Source organism: Hibiscus syriacus, unplaced genomic scaffold, assembly GCF_006381635.1.
Source record: "Hibiscus syriacus cultivar Baekdansim isolate YM2019G1 unplaced genomic scaffold, ASM638163v2 tig00111835_pilon, whole genome shotgun sequence".
NCBI lineage: Eukaryota > Viridiplantae > Streptophyta > Magnoliopsida > Malvales > Malvaceae > Hibiscus > Hibiscus syriacus.
In genome coordinates, this window is record NW_024063193.1 from 420872 (window position 1) to 436278 (window position 15407).

At 34.9% G+C, this 15407-nt stretch overlaps 1 long non-coding RNA gene across 2 annotated transcripts; it reads left to right on the forward strand.

The window, feature by feature from the left end:
- The first annotated feature begins 824 nt into the window (after positions 1 to 824).
- On the forward strand, positions 825 to 5123 carry LOC120171727. 2 transcript variants are annotated; one of them, XR_005520897.1, is made up of 4 exons: positions 825 to 953; positions 1056 to 1533; positions 1885 to 2050; positions 5073 to 5123. It is a non-coding gene; the product is annotated as an uncharacterized LOC120171727 (long non-coding RNA). The 2 variants fall into 2 exon arrangements; XR_005520896.1 differs by having other exon boundaries at positions 1056 to 1083.
- The last annotated feature ends 10284 nt before the right edge of the window (positions 5124 to 15407 follow it).

The window sequence follows — 15407 nt, forward strand, 5'->3', positions numbered from 1 at the left end:
GGAATGATACATAAACATGGCTTAAACATAAAATGAGTTAATAATAAATGTGTATACATGGATTGAGCTAAGAATGAATACATAAGCTAACATAAAACATGACATATGCTTAAGTAAAGATGTAATATGCATGATCATCATGTGATTTGCAAGTATTCAAGCATTATCTAAATATTAAAGCACATGTAATGCATATACAAGTAAATATAAACAATGATAGAAGGAAGAACTCCCTCAGATAGAAATTGGAACGACTTCAGAGTAGTAAGATTGTTCAGTGTGAATTTGGTGCTCGACAGGATCATATCAACTACGCTTTGCTATGTTTACAATAAATCTCTTACTCAGCTACTGATTTGTTTAATCTTTTCCGTTCGAGATGGTATTGGTTTCAACTTTTAAATGGTAATTAGGAGATGGGGACAATAATATCAAGTTTGGGGACTGAGTTTGTTATTTCATTTCCTAAAGGGAAAGTAAGTGATTGTAAGAAAGATTGAAGTGTAATTTCTTCCATTAATAAGATACTTGATTCATTCAATTGCATCTGAATTATAGGTCTTAAAGGTGAATTTTGATAGTCTGATTCCTGCAAATCCTGATATCCTTGATAGTGTGGATGATCTCATGCAACTTAGTTATTTAAATTAGCCATCAGTCTTGTACAATCTCCAATATAGATATAACCAAGTTATGATATATGTAAGAGCTTGTACTTGTTTTCTTTCAGTTTTGAACCTACCCCAAAGTTAAGTATTTTTCTCTTATTCTTGTTGTTGTTTATAATTCGTATTCAATTTAGACAAAAGAATGATCAATTTTAGTTGATGTCAATCCTTTTAAAGAAGTTCCTTTATACAGAAATGATTACATTCAAGCATACAAGAATAAATTCCTTGAGACCCCTCATGTATATGCAATTGTAGAAACGTCCATCCGAGAAATGACATGAGGTACTTTCAATTTCTTAAAGTTGTAAGACTGATTTTATTTTTATTAGCTTGGTTCTTAATATAGGTTTGTGGTTCTAATATGGTTCTTGCTTCATTTTGCAGATGGATTAAATCAATCTATCATCATAAGGTTGATGTTCTTTTTATTTCCTTTTTCATTCTCCGACTATTTTATATGGCTGACCAATTTTATTTAAGTTACATCCTATACCAATGTCTCATTATTTGTTATATTGAGAATGAAAATCTAGCAACATGATTTGATGGTTCTTGAATGAAAATATCATAGGTTGCCTAAAAAAATAATTGTTTCTCTTTTGGATATAAAGATGATTTGTTATGTAGCTCTACTTTCTGTTGTGATGTGGATGACCAAATGCTAAGAAGTTCATGGTTTATCGGATGCTATGACTATGGGCGTGCATGCCAACTTTTTATGCTTAGCACTTTTATTGAGTCAGAATGGGCAACATTAAGATGTAAAAGGGGAGTATAGTTGTTTAACGGTTACTCTTAACTTCACTGCCTATTTAAGTAGGTGTTATGGGTATTAACTTACTTAAGGTTTAGGATGTCTATGGTTGTGCCTAAGTTGGTAAAGTATCTACTGTTGCAGGTTTTCATGGTGATTCACTTTCATGCTTTAAATAAGTTCTATTTATCTCTCTGTTGACTATATTTTTTTTTATTTTCTTTCTGCAGAATGTAATATATTATCTGATTTGCATATCTGTATTTACTTTTGGTAGCTATGTGACTTTATTCAGTTCGGGAAATACACAATGTGGAATGCAAATCCTTAAATTTCATCAGAGCATTCTACATTTTGAATAAATTGTATTAAAATATCTAATATTGATCAATGGAGCACATCTATACATTTTTTTCATTTAACTGTCTATAAGCATAATGTTTATATTTATTTGTGAAGTGGTGAGAGTGGAGCAGGAAAAACTGAGACAACAAAGATAACAATGCAATATTTAGCTGCTCTTGGAGGTGGGAATGGAATAGAGTATGAAATATTAAAGACCATTCCCATCTTATAAGCATTTGGTAATGCAAAGACATTAAGAAACGATAACTCGAGCATATTTGTATGTTCTATATTCTTTTATATCTCTAGAGTTTTTTCTTTGATTTTACTAATGTGTATAATAGACTGCTAGCTCTTAGTGAATTTTATGAGATGGCCTATTAGCCTTGTAGGAGGGTGAACCATTCGTTTATCACCCTTATTCCAAAGACGATCAATCTGGATTGCTTGGATGATTACCGACCTATTAGCCTTGTAGGAGGGTTTTATAAAATTCTTTCGAAGGTGTTATCAAGAAGATTGAGGTTGTCTATTAATGATATTATTAGCCCTTCACAATTCGCTTTTATTCTGGGGAGACAAATTATGGACTGTTCGTTTATTACGAATGAGGGTATTGAATTTCAGAGGAAAAAATGGTTGAAGGGGTTATTTTTAAGGTGGATTTTAAAAGAGCTTACGATTCTGTGGATTGGTCAATTTTGTTGAGAATCATGGAGCATATGGGATTTTGTAAGAAATGGTGTTCTTGGATTTTCAAATGTGTGTGTACAACTTCCATATCAATATTAGTGAATGGGTCACCTACAGATAAATTTTAAATCGCTAAAGGGTTGCGTCAGGGATGTTCCTTATCCTTTTCTCTTTTTAATTTGGTTGGTGAGTTGTTAAATTTGTTGCTTGCTAAAGAAGTGGACGTTGGGTTGTTCAGAGGATTTGAGTTAGGTAATCAAGAGCGTTCCTTTATGATGCCACATTTGCAATTTACGGGCGATCTCATAATTTTCAGCAATGCCTCATTAGGGGAACTAAAGAATGTAAGAAGGGTGTTATCAATCTTTGAAATGATGGTTGGGTTGCAGTTAAATTTAAGAAAGAAAAGAATTTTGGACATAAACGTTGATCCATAGTTTATAAAGGATTGGGCTAATGTTATTGGTTTCTCGATGGGTTCATTTTCGTCTGAGTATCTTAGTTTACCTCTTGGGGCCAAGAGGAATTCGGTGGCTATGTGGGAGTCGATTGTTCAAAGATTTTATAAAAAGCTAACTGGTTGGAAGGCATCGTCTTTGTCCTTAGCCGGAAGGGTGGTATTGGTGAAATCAGTGTTGTGCGCTCTCCCTATCTACTTCATTTCTATCTTCCAATTACCAGTATGTGTTTTGAATAAGTTAAACTCCATAATGACAACTTTTCTTTTGGAGGGTTCAACAGACAAGAGAAATATTCATTGGGTAAATTGGGTTATCGGTGTGTAGGCTTAAGAACTTAGGGGTTTAGGAATTCCTAACCTGGACCTATTAAATAGAGCTTTTTTGGGGAAATGGCTGTGGAATTTTTCCTTTGAAAAAGAATTGTGGTGGAAAAGGGTTGTATGACGTGCTAATAATTTGGATCTGAATGCAAGTATAGTAGATAGTTCGATTTTCTCTTATGCTCCGTTTTGGAAAGGGGTGACAAAAAATTTCTATTCAAGCGACGATTTTAGAGAAAATATTAGAAATAATATGCAACTAAGAGTCGGTAATAGAGAGTCTGTTTTGTTTTGGCATGACATTTGGTTGGATTCAATTCCATTAAAAGATTGGTTTCTGAGGTTATTCGCTCTATCGGTTAATAAAGGGGCATAATTGATTATTTCAGGAAAAATACTTTGTTGGGATGGTTTTGGGACTTATAAATGAGAAGGAACCTTGCTGATTGGGAGTTGGACCAATGACTCGTGCTTAATTCGATGCTGAGTATTTTTTTAATGTCTCATTCAGCGGAGGATTGTTGGGTTTGGACAGGGAATGGGGAGGGTCATTTTTCAGCCAATTCTTGTATTAGGAAACTTTTTGAGACGCCAGTTGCTAATCCTATTTGGGTCAGACACATTTGGTTAGGGGTAGCCTCGCCTTAAGTGGAAACTTTCGTTTGGCAGATCGTTCATCAAAGATTAGCGGTTAAAGAGGAGTTGTTGAAGCGTGGAGTCGCAGGGATCGTGGATCCATTTGTCCGTTGTGTGGCAGGTTTTCGGAGTCTGTTTCTCACTTATTTGTGCATTGTTATGTGGTGTGGGACTTATGGTCTAGATTTTTGCACTTTTAGAACGTTTCATTTGTTGTTCCGAAGAGTCTGACTGCTTTGATCTCTATTTGGGTAGATCTAGTTCCAAGCTCGATAATTTGGACTTTCATTCCAAGGGCGGTAATGTGGTCAGTTTGGAAGTGTAGGAATGAGATTATGTTTTAGAAAGGAAAGTTAGACTCAACGCTGTTATTTTTTCTTGTAAGATATGGGATTGCAACATGGTTTGTAGCTAGATTTTTGGACTTGGTAATTCTTTTTGACTCTTTAGTGGGCGATCCAAAAGTATCAGATTTTGCTGTGAGTTATAAAAAGGCATGGTCTTCCTTGGCACACTGGGTTCCTCCTCCTTCGGGCTTCTTTACAGTCAACGTGGATGATGCTATGGTTAAGGGGTGGTCAAGAGAAGGTATTGGTGGTTTGCTCAAGGACAGTGACAGTGTGCTGTTGTGTTCATTCTCAGAGAGTGTTGGTCCTGGGCTTCATATCCTTGTTGAATTATTGGCTATTAAAAGGGGTATGATTTTGTTGTGGAGTCCGGTTTTGATTCAAGAGGGATGCTTATTCTAGAATCGAATTGTTCTATAGCTTTGGAGTGGATAAAAAATCCAGGTTGCTGCCATCTGCTGTTCGAGCCTTTGGTGAAAGATATTGTCACTTTAGTGGTAGAACATGATGTTATCGTTAGGCATATTTTGAGATCCGTCAATTGTGAGGCGGATAGGTTGGCTAAAGTAGGAATTGGGCGATTCCCGTGTTTTTGAGTCTGGGTGATTATGTTAGGTTCTGGGTGTTATTATGGTTGTTGAAGAGTGGGTTTGTATGTTTTGGTCAGTTTTGGTTTGAGGTGTATTCTGACTATTATTGTTTGTATTGTACTTAATATTATATAAATAAAATTTTTAGGCACTCTTTTCCACCTTCCAATGTCTGTTAAGCTACTCTTGTAGTTTGAAAGTTATGAAGGTGGCTTTAACGAGGCCTCCTAATTTTATCAAAAAAATATTTCTTAGGGAAAGTTGATCAAAATCCACTTTAGTGAGACTGAAAAAATATATGGGGCAAAGATTCAAACTTGTAAGCTCATTTTTACTTATGAGGTCCTGAGATGAAATTTATTTATTAAAACATATTTTCCCCTCCATGAAATTTGTAACTAACATCAAGTTTGAATTTGTTTTCTCCTCCAAATGGGTAGTTTTACTGGAGAAGGTAATTTTTACTAGGCCTCCATGTTCTTAAATGTCATTTTATCTATATTTTTCTAGGTATAAGTTACTAATTTAATGTATTATATGAACAATATAGAGTTGTCCAATGTGCAGAGGGAGAAAGGTCTTACCATATATTTTATCAGCTCTGTGCTGGTGCTCCCCATGCTCTTAAAGGTAATGTTGCGTCTATATTTATCTTACCTTGGTCTAATATACTTCCTATTTGCAACATCTATGTGGATACAAGGTTTTTTTGTTATATTGACTATGGTCCATTCATCTTAGAGCTTGTGTTAGAGTAAGCTTTTCAAACTTCGGTCTGAAATTAGAATTTCACTATGAAGGCCTGGAAATATATATTCACAATTTTGACTCTTCTAAATGTTATAGTAGAAAAGTATCCATTAAATAACTAGCATAGTTTTCTTATCTTTTAGCCTTTTTGAAATAATCTCCTTATTATATCATTTTTACCATATTAAATTATGTTCTTTTTCTATTTTCATTCAATTTTTGTCTACAGATAAGCTAAATTTGAAGGATGTGGGTGAATATAATTATTTGAAGCAAAGTAATTGCTACTCTATTACTGGGTTTGATGATTCTGAATGATTTCGAATTGTTAAGGTTCTTACTTATCTCTCTTGAATTTTGTCTCTTTCATCCTTTTAATTTTTTCATGATTCATATTTTAAATCCAAGAAAGTAATTACCGTTAACCATTTTATGTGACTAATTTCAAGAAGCTTTGGATGTTGTTTTCATATCAACAAAGAAGACCAAGAAAGTGTCTTTGCAATGCTTGTTGCAATGTTGTGGTTGGGAAATGTTTCATTCACCATCATTGATAATGAAAACCATGTTGAAGCTGTGGCGAATGAAAGTCTGCATATTTTGCCTTACATGCTAGGCGCCTCGAAACCAAGAGATTGCTCCATATAGAGCTCTTCATTTAAGTCTTCGTTCAAGAATGCAATCTTTACATCCATTTGATGTACTTGTAACTTGTGAATGGAGGCTAAAGCAAATAATAATCGGATTGTTGAGATTCTCGTTACGGAAGAGTAGGTATCGAAGAAGTCTATACCGAACTTTTGAGTGAATCCTTTGACGACTAGCCTTGCCTTGTATAGTTGAATAGAACCATCTGACTTCAGCTTCTTCCGGAAGATCCATTTGTTACTGATAGTTCTAAATCCTCTAGGCAAGTCAACCAATTCCCAAGTATGATTAGGCATTATCGATTCTAGTTCATCATTGATGGTGATTTTCTAGAAACTAGCATTGATAGATCGTATAGTTTCCTCATAAGTCTTAGGATCCTCGTCTAACATAAATATTTGAGCTATAAATTCAGAAAGAGAGTCTAAATCATTTATCTCATAAATAAAAGAAGTTATGAAATATGGTCCAAAACTGGTTTTGGATTTTTGTCTTTTACTTCTTCTAGGTTCAAATTCAATTTCTTGAGTAGACCTTTTAGAAATTCAGTTTAAGTTTCTTTAAAGGAAATTAATCTTCAAAGAAAAAGACATCTCTCGACTCACAAATAGAATAGTCTTGTAGAAGCATGAATATTTATGTGAAGCTGTTTGTAGCATACCCTATGAACACTGCATCAACAGTTTTAGGTCTGATGGTGTACTTCTTAAAATACGACAATCCTACTTTAGCTAGACACCCACACACTTTCAGGTATTGTAGGTTTGGACCGTATCCTTTCCACGACTTGTATGGAGTAGAATCTAATTTCTTATGAGGTACTCGGTTTAAAATATGATTTGTCGATAGAATGACATCTCCCACATGTTATCAGATAATCTAGAACTTATCAACAATGAGTTCATCATCTCTTTTAAAGTTATATTTTTCCTTTCGGTTATACTATTTTGTTGAGGAAAATAAGGGGCTGAAGTTTCGTGAATTATGTCATTTTTCTCACACCTCTTTTAAAAAATTTGATTCGTATTCACCACCTCTATCAGATCTAAGGAATTTGATTCTCCTATCTAATTGATTCTCAACTTTCGCCTTATAAATAAGGTAGAAGTTTTCAGGCTCATCTTTAGTTCTATGAAGATAAACCTTTGTGCATCTCGAGTAATCATCTACAAAGGTCATATAGTAGAGTTTTCCTTTTTTACTTTTAGTGTTTCTAAAGTATACTATATTAGTATGAACAAGTTCTAACAATTCAATATTTCTCTTAGAAACATTCTTAAAGTAAGGTTTAGCATGCTTGGCTTATACACACATTTCACATTTGTTAAAATTACTTAAGTCTAGTTTAGGCAGAACATTCATTTTCATCAATTTCTTTAAAGCATTAATATTAACATGTCCTAATCTAGCATGCCACATATCAACAGATTCAACTATATAAGTAGAAGTGATAGATTTATTCTCATTAAGTTGAGTTTCTATGATAAATAAACCCCCATTTAAAAAACCTTTTCTAATATAATCACCTTTAAGGGAAAGTACAAGTTTATCTGCCTCAAAAACTAACCTAGTGTCTGCCTTATTCAGAAGCCCATCACTTATTAAATTTCTACGCAATGCAGGTACATACAAAACATTGTTTAAAGCAAAGTTTTACTGGAAGTTAGCTTGAGTAAAACTTTACCTTTTCCCATCATCCAGAACTATTGGAGTTCCCCATGTACACTCGTTTACCTCCGTTCCCATCCTCGAACTAGGTGAAAAAATCCTTCCTTGTGCAGAAGCATTTTGAAGCGTCAGTATCTCCCACCCACTCAGAACTGTTCTCTATCAGGTTGACTTCAGAAACCACCACAACAATGATGTCATCATCATTCTCCGTAACATGCATATGTGGCTTGTTGTCATTCTGGCAGTCTGAGCGATGTTGGCATTGGCAAGCTTTGTGACCAGCTAGACCGCAAACATAACACTTGAGTGTCTTTCTAGCTTATTGAAATTCATGCCCTTTTGAGGTTTCACCTTTTTGTTTGGGTTCCCTTGTTTCATGGTCTTTTTGAATTCAGACCCTGAGGCAACACCAGATTCAACCAAGTTAGATTTAAAAGACATTTGACTAAAAAAACATGTAACCTTATCTTTTAGATGGTTGCCCTCTTCGATCTTTATGTGGTCCACCAGCCCCTCAAGTGAAATATCTCTCTTCTTATGCTTGAGAGCATTGCGGTAGTCGAGCCATGACTTCGACAGCTTTTCAATGGGGACATTAGCCTGGAGTACTTCACACATTTTATTCCTTCGACAATGATGTTGACCACCAGATTCTCGTATTCATGGACTTGATCCATTATGGGCTTATCGTCCGTTATTTGGAGTTTGAGCTATTCTCCGACAATATATTTCTTTATGCCCCCATTGTCATCACCGTACTTCTTCTCTAGAGTGTCCCAGATCGCCTTGGAACTTCTTTCTCTCATGAACATGTCGAACAATTTATTAGACATGTGACTGGGAAGATGTCATTGTACGATCTTATTGTCCTTTTTGTATTTCTCGTTAGTAGCAGCAACCGTAATAACAACGACTAAGGTGACATTAGTCTAGACCGCATCGGTATTGTGTCCGGTAACTGGGGTGGTAAACGACATGGGAGGTGGTGGTTTGAGCAACACGTAATCCAGGTCAAGGTGCTCGAAAAATATTAGTATCCCCTGGGACCACCTCTAGTAATTCTTTCCATTGAGTGGTCGAGCTTGGAAAGGTCGAGAATCAACTTTCTCAAAAGTGACATCATATTTGTAGTATATGAATTCGTTTATAAATTGTTGGTAATATTGACTACAAAATTACACAGCTAGCACTGACTGTAAAATAAATAAAATAAATAACTTGAATCAACCAAAACCGTGTCGTGGTGAAAACCACTTCCTTAGAAACGAATTCATCTCGATTTGTGTAATCGCTCCAATAGGTGGATCATCCCCCGATGTTAGCACAATCTCTCCAAATCCCGTACACCCGGAACCGGAGTGGAATATCAGTGGTATTGCTCATTTGATCGTCGAAATTTTCTTAGTAGTTGTGAGAGCTTTTAGAGAATTGTTTGCTGAATGAGTGATTGTGGGATGAGTTGAGAAGCAAATGAGCTCTCCATTAATAGGATACATGCAGGGGTAAAACCGTCCAACGTAAATAAGATATAAAATTTGATTTTATTTTTGCATTAATTCTTTCATATTTTTTCATTTGTTCTTTTAGAGAAAAATTCCATACAAATTTTCTCTAAAAAGATAATTTTCACGCAGACATGTCAAAGACATGTATTGATAGGAGCCACAACCACGACCTTGAGCACTAGCACGAGCCGAGAAGGACGGACGGCGGCAGCGGCGGTGCGCGAGAAACCCCTTGTTCTCTATCACTCAACAAGGAAGTGGAGAATGTAAACCTTAAATACCCAATCCCAATGTATTTCTCACTCAACGTGGGATTGAGCATTACTAACATGGATAAGAATTATATGTTCTTTTTTATTGATATTAATACATTCATTTCGTTACGCTGATATTGTAATATCTCATAAGTCAATCAATCCCCAACCTCTCATCCTTGTAGTTCTCCTTGAATGATTTGAAAGCCTGGTGAATTTTGAAAACATTGCTACCTATACTAGTAATTGACAATGGAAACGCTTAAAAATGTCTGTCTAATTCATTGCCTTGACTTATATTGATTAAGGACAGTGGGGGTTATTGAGCTTCTCGAGGAGATTTTATTGGGTAGTTTTGCTGTGTTGTGGCCTAACCTAAGACTAATTTGTGGCGAGTTTTAAACTTGTCCAACCTAATATGTTATACAAATCGTAATAATTTTGGTTACAACTGAAAATGTTATATTGCGGCAGGTTTTAACCTAAAATGTTACATGCTTATTCTAAAAAGTTATACAATTATTAATAATTTGGGTTACAACTTAGAATATCTTGACATAACTTTTTAGGTTGCAACCGGAATAATACATTTACATGATTTGTCATAGAGAAAGTAATATTTTTGGTTTCAACCTAAAATGTTATCGGATTACTCTAAAGAGTTACACTCTTAGTAAGTTTTTCGGTTACAATCGAATTCTGCTATTTTTTAGTCTTATATTAACCGATTGTATTTTAGACTCACCCGACTTAATAAGAAAAAGTTTGGAAAACCCCACAACATGCATATCTTCTTGATCATGATAAATCGGTATAATATTAATAATGATCAATGCAAATCGGGGCTCTCGAGGATACGAGAACCGTACTCTTCATGGCATTTTACGTGTTCAAAGCTGCTTCAGAGGACATCAAGCTCGTCACCTCTTAAAGGAGATTCAAAGGGAAATTTCTACCCTTCAGTCATGTACTGCTACCTTTCTTTTCCCTTCTTTTCATTGCTCTGAAGTCATATTTTCTATGTATCTCCTTGCTACAGTTATCAGAGGAGAGAAAACCAGGAAAGAATATGCCGTCTTACTGCAGAGACATAGATCCGCTATTGCGAGACAAAAGCAGATTAAAGGCTAGGAAAACATTCAAGCAAATTAGCGATGCATCAGTTGTGATACAATCTGGTAAGTATTCAGGCTTTTTCCCATTGAGTTTAAACATGAAAAGCAACATAATGCCTCTGTGTTGAAACTTGAGTTCGGAAGAAAAGGTAATCGCTTGCTTCTGGTTGTGTCTTAAGTCTGAACAATATTGAGGATGGAGATGTTTCTTTACTTCAATCACCACTTCATTTATGCTAAAGATATTGAAATATAATGTAATTTGGCTAAAAGGAATACATCGAAAGGCATTTCGATTATAACACGGGCCTTTAAGAAGGATGATAGGAAAAAGTTAAGATACGGTTAGAGGTCAGTAATCCTATACATTTACCGTTTTATTCTTGCTAGTTGATCAATAATTGCTTTATGATGTTTTCTATTGCCAGTAGTTGGTTCATATAGAAACTGAGAGTTTGTTTTGACAAAGCGATTTGGTTACTGAAAAAGCCATCTACTCGAGTGCATACATAAAAATTTATATATGTATATTATTTTAACAGTGTTTTAGTTTATTGGTCACGTATTAATTTCTTTATAGATTATATAAAAATATAAAAAATGAATAATACTTGTAAGATAACATAACATTATATATATATATATATATATATATATGATTTTATTAGTAATTCTATAAATTTATCTCCTAAAGTAAAATCTTACATCAATTCTTAACGAGGCTATTGCAAAAAGAACAATAACAAGTATCATTCCAACATTAGATTGGAAACAAAATAAGAATTGGCAAATCATTGTACCAACATGAGACCATAATCACACGAAGGATTTTAAATCAGTTCTCAAGAGAGATTAATTTAAACCGTACGCCCTCCAAGCTGCTCGAGTGTTTGGGCAATCTTCATTAAATTGATAGCTGATTTTTAAAAATTAATAAAGGTAAATTATAAACAAATAAACGTAAATAAATGTGTGTTTGGTTATTTTATATTTGCAAACAAGATCATTTGAAAGTTTGTTTATTGACTCGTTTACTCGATTCTAGTTTTACTGTTACTTTAAATATCGGTGAATATAAGGACTAAATTGTATATTTAGAGTACAACCTATGAAACCTAAGGAGTTTAAGGACTATTAGTGTAGTTTTTGAACATATAAACGAACAAGCTCGTGAACGTTAAACAAACTGAACACAAACACTTTTTAAAAGAAAATAAATAAACACAAACACGATATTAGAAATTTAAACAAACATGAAACGTCTTTAAAAATAAACAAACACAAATGTAACTTTATTTGTTCAAACTCAATTCATTTACACCGGTATATAAGCAAAAGAGATTGGGGCGTGCAACTTCGTCTGGACACCACATGTTGATCATTTCAGAAATGACCCAAATCTGAATACAAGTAAGCTCAGCCAGGTTTTGGAAGACTGTTCTCACTTGTTGCAAACATTCTTAAGTACATGTTGATTCTTCATTTTTTCCCCTTTACAAAACTTTTGATTGGATAGAGATTGGTGAATGAACACAAGTTTTAATCCAACTGGAAAATAATCACTTTTCATTTTAGAACAACTTATCTTTTACATTTGTAAGATTGGTTTGCTTTTCCTCATTTCATCAACAAACCACCTGGAAAGTAACTTGAACATCATCTAGGCTTACTGATATTGAAGAAGCCCATGAACCAGATGTCAAAACCATCCACTGTCACAATCTGGATGTACTTTTGAGATGGTTTCATAATGTTCTCACTCTGGTTAACACCCTTTATTTTCTCCGATGGAATCAAGATCTTGTAATGGATTCTGAGGAATTCTCCGTTACCACAAGGGATCTTGATTGATCTGTCACTGCAAAATGCTGTCCTTTTGGATGATATGAAGAGTAAACCAGCAATAGGGCCTGCTATTGTTGATAACAAGGAAGCACGGGGACGCCATAGAGGTGCCGTTTCAAGTTGCCAAGGACGACACGGGGACGGCTGGGGTACGTACCGGGACGTGTCACGGTGGCAAGGTACGGCTGAACGACCCGTTTCAAGTTGCCGAGGACGACACGGGGACGGCTGGGGTACGTACCGGGGACGTGCCACGGTCGAAGGGTATGGCTGAACGACGTCAGGGACGTTTCATCAGAACCTGGGGACGTTTCGGGGACGGCATGTGCTTTTCGTCATTTTACTTTAAAAAAAAAACTCACAACAGCATAACCTAGTTGAAGCTTTCGGCAACAATCGGCAGCAACGAGCTTTATTTGGGTGGTGAAGTTGGATTTGATACAGCTTCTGCTTCTTTTACCAAGCACACTGCTGGGATAAACTTGAACAAACCAGATTTCTCTGCTGCTCTTTTGCTGTAAGTATTTCAAGATCTTATAAATTATTTCGTACCAATATGGTAATTTGTTTATGGACATTTATTTGCTCTCTCTCTATTCTTTTTTCTTTATATGGTCGTGATAGTGCGAATGGACACAGAAGGATTTTTATTTCTTTCGACAGTCTGTCTTTTTGCCATGGTCTTATTTCTCATTCTCATAAACAGAATTGTGAAACTGTGAAGAGTTTCTCTTCTGATAGGTTATATTGTATATTGATTTAAGTTACGAAGCTGTTGAAATACATTTTACAGATGCCCATGAAGGTAATCGGCGTCTAGGGATTTAATTAAACTGTTCTAGGTGTTGTTTTAGTTGTTGCCATTTTGGGAACAATTGGATTGCCCATTCTTGGATGATATTGTTTCTGAAAGTCCACCCGGAAAAAAATGATAAGAAAAGAAAATGGAGTTTTGAGTAGTGAAAGCAGGATTTTTTTTCAATAGGGATTTAATTAGGTGGGAGAAGCTGAAGAAAGATTCTTATATGGCTTTTGGTGAAAGTATGAACCGTTTTTTTAATTATAAATTCACTATTGATATGAAATTTTGAGTAGTAACTGGCTTTCATTGTGGATTTATGCTTCTTCTTTGTTCCCTTGTCTTTGCTAGCAAGCAACTACTGATATGGAGTTTTGAGTAGCAACGCACACTTCTTTTTTTGGTTTTGTTTTTGTAATCCCCCCGCCTTTGTTTGCAAGCAAATGACTATTGATATAGAGTTTCTATTGGCGAGTAGCAACTAACTTTCTTTTGTATTATACTTCAAGTGGAAAGTAGCAAATGATTATTACTCTTTGTTTGTTCCCTTGCATTTGATAGCAAATAAATGATATTTGAACGTTTTGGTCTTTTGTTGTTTGCTTTAGAACAATTACGTTCAACTTTTAACATGTGTCATGCTAAAATGTTTCACCAAGCTGTAGTTCAACCTCTGTTTTAAAAATCGGACCGGACCGACCGGTTCAATCGGTTCAACCGGGAACCGTTGCTTAGTCCGGTTCAATCTAAACCGGTTGAACTGCTATTAGTGAACTGGCCAGAACCGCTGAACCGTTCGAACCGGACTGGCTGAAAACCGGAAAAAATTGGGAAAAACCGGGATTTTTGTTTTTTTTTTTTAAAAAAATTAAACCAAACAACGTCGTTTGTTAAACGAGCCAAGTCGAACTCGAGTATTGCTGAGCTCGACTCGAACTTGAAAACTTTAAAAGTAAGCTCAACTCAACTCAAACTCACAAGCTAAAAATTATCAAGTTCAACTCAAACTCGAAATATAATATTGAAACTTGAACTCAAAAAAAATTTAGAAGCTCGATTGAAGCCTAAAATTCGAGCTTGATTGAAGTGAAAGAATAGTTCACTCAATGCTCACCAAAAGGCTCCATGATTTTGAATGTCAAATTACCTCTATTATTTATAGAAGTTAGTTGTGATGCGCTTCTATGTTTCTTAGCAATGTGAGATTGTTTTGTTCTCATATTTTTACTCTTTAGACTTTTGGGATGCTCTTCTATGTTTCTTAGCCATGTGAGATTGTTTTAAAAAAAATTAAACCAAACAATATCATTTTGTTATGATTTTTTAACCCCAAATTTATTTTTTAATTATAGTTACATAATTATATTTATTATTTAATATGTTTTACCTTAAATATTATGTTGTAGTTAATTTGAATCATTTTGTTTCACTTGATTTTATAGTTTTTAACTTATATATATTATGACTTGCTTTGAATATGACTTGTGATATAAAAAATTATTTTTTATTAAATATTTTTGGTATTTTTTATTTAATTTTTTAAATAATTATGACGTCGTCCGGTTCTTCCGACCGGTCGGACCGATTCGACCGGTTCGACCGGTTGAACCAGTGAACCGGTAGCATGACTGGTTCGCTAACCGGTCCGGTTCTGAAAACCATGAGTTTAACTCTAGTTGAGGGTCAGTTCGGATATTTGCACCTTAATTTCCCATAGTTGTTCACAGAGGAATTTTGCATCTGTGCTAAACTAATGTTATGTGCTAAACAGAAGAGTGAGATCTCTCTCTGAAACCTATCTTAAGCGACTTTCACATAAGCTGATTGAATTTTGGATCTTTTCTTTATGATGTGGCTTTTTTAATATGAATTTAGGAATTAAGGGGAGAGCCTTAGTTAAGGGGTTGCTGTATAGGTATGTTAAGATGTTTTATTTTCTTATTAGTTGTTTTATATTCGTCCGAGGATTTGGTTCATGTGAATGTTGTTGTTTTATGATGAAC